At 39.6% G+C, this 2491-nt stretch overlaps 1 pseudogene; it reads left to right on the forward strand.

Annotated features, from left to right (window-relative positions):
- The first annotated feature begins 1295 nt into the window (after positions 1-1295).
- On the forward strand, positions 1296-2229 carry LOC146822298 (olfactory receptor 2D3-like; annotated as a pseudogene).
- Positions 2230-2491: the final 262 nt, after the last annotated feature.

Below are 2491 nucleotides of genomic sequence, written 5' to 3' on the forward strand. Positions count from 1 at the left end.
ATTAATCTTTTAAATTATTTATTAATTTCGCACTATGCACTTTCAAATGTGAGCACTGCCTCCTGTCCTGACCAATCCACTGCCATACCCGAAGCGATCAATTTATCTGGTGAAGTAAACTGATTAGAGGACATCCTAAAACTGTGTTAGGCAATCTTTATCGACTAATATGTATGCCAAGTTATGCCTACTCTTGTTTAAAAACTGTCTTTGAACAAATTTGTATGCATTGTTATTTGCACTTTTAAGGTCATACTGACCGAAATAAAGTTTTTATTGATTGATTGATATCTTTCGTTTTTACTTTCCATCTTAACTTTTATTTGCTCTCCATCATCCATCCATCTTCAATTTCATTCTCTTCATTATATATTGACTTTTATTGTATTCTTTCCTTTCATCTCCTTTTCTTTCCATCACAAATTCCTTCCATCTTTCCTTTCATTTGCTTAATTTTGTCCTTTTCTGTGCATGCCCCATTTCCAGTTGCCTTACTTTTCATAATTTCTCTCTCTCTTTTCAGCTGGACCAAGTCTCTGTTGGCCAGTAAAATAGAGTGGATGTTTTGGACCTACAATTACTGTTTCCAGATGGTACTGCCATTCCAGTCGCCAGTCATGGCAAATTTAACGCCCAGGATGGGGAATAACATGTGGGCCCCACAATTACAAGGCCCTTAATTGAATTTGTTGCCCAAATGATGGTCCCTTTTTGTTCCCATTTTCCACTTGTTTTAACCACATGAAAAATCTGAAAGGGAAACAGGTGGTTTCCATGATGCCGTCCATTACCCATGAAAAATTGTAATTGTGACAGGTGTTTTTATGACAGCAAACCTTCAGGATTATCACTCAGCACAACTCAGAATGCAGCATCATGAGTTGGCTCCTTTGGCGCTCCTCAAGCCATAGCACACAGCACATTGTACCCTCCTCCAATCGCATTCGTTAGCTGCTTTCAGATGAACAAGAGGGTCAAAGTTGAGAGAACTGTAAACAATATTTCAATGGGTGAGTGTCAGCCCCCCCACTACCACTACTGGCTTTCAACTTCAGGGTACTCTGAAGGGATCATTAAAACTCTTTTATCTGCCTGTAGCACTATCATCCAATTAGATTGCTAATGAAGGGAAGGGGTGATGAAATTATCTTTAGGATTACAAAATGGAAGCACATGTCCATGTGTTTGCAGCAGAGCTGTGCACTTTTTGCAATAATTGATCTGTGGTCTTCATTCTTCATAAATTTGTTCACTGTTTCTTTTCTTTATTACTATAGACAAGGCGTGGTGGCTTCATGGAGAGATGGAATGGGAGTTCGGTAACTGAGTTCTTTCTACTGGGTCTATCTGAGGACCACACCACCCAAATTATTCTCTTTGTGTTATTCTTACATATGTACATGGCCACTGTCTTAGGGAATGCATTTTTGATCACAGTCTGTGTCCGTGAGCCTCGCCTTCACACTCCTATGTACTTCTTCCTGGCTAATCTCTCCTTTATTGATATCAGCTACTCAATGGCAGTTGTCCCTAATTTGTTGAACCAACTCATTGCCTCAAGAAGAATGAGCTTCTCTGGATGTGCAGCTCAAATGTACACTTACCTTTTCTTGGGCGGTACAGAATGTGTGCTTCTAGCGGTTATGGCCTATGATAGATATGTAGCCATCTTATTTCCCTTGCGTTACACAACTATTATTAACAAATCAGCATGTAATATATTAGCAGGCTCCTGCTGGGCAAGTGGATGCCTAGTGGCACTCCTAGACACAGTTTTCACACTACAGTTGCCTCTCTGTGGTAACAATGTTATTGACCATTTCTTTTGTGAAGCTACAACCCTCATAAAGATGGCATGTGCTGACACTTATATTGCTGAGATGGTGATATTCTATGTTGGGGTCTTTGTGTTGCTGATGCCATGCATTCTCACCTTGATGTCTTACATCCACATCATTTTTACCATTGCGGGAATACACTCCTCTGAGGGCAGATATAAAGCCTTCTCTACATGTGCCTCTCATCTCATTGTTGTCACCATATTTTATGGCACTGCCATCTTCATGTACTTGAAACCGGTGTCTAAAGACTCTGCTAGTCTGGAAAAAATTGTGTCTGTCTTTTACACTGTGACCCCCCCCAATGATGAACCCCATAATCTACAGCATGAGAAACAAGGACGTGAAGATGGCTCTGAAGACAGTTTTATGGAGAACCATTCAGCCATAAATAATTCACATGTGGGTCATTCTTGCTGTAAAGATGACATTTAAATTAATAGGGTTCTCCAGCATCCCAGGGAGAATCCTGGAACAAAAATAACATTAAAAAACATTTTCTTTTCGCAGTCACTATCACTTTTAGACAAATGATATCAGACAAATGGGTGTCAAATCATTCTCATTCAATGGGTCCACACACAAGGATTAAGACACATCATTAAAAGAATAGTGACATAAATGAATGGCCATAAAAAGCATAATATGATCAG

This window comes from Triturus cristatus, chromosome 6 (assembly GCF_964204655.1).
Source record: "Triturus cristatus chromosome 6, aTriCri1.1, whole genome shotgun sequence".
NCBI lineage: Eukaryota > Metazoa > Chordata > Amphibia > Caudata > Salamandridae > Triturus > Triturus cristatus.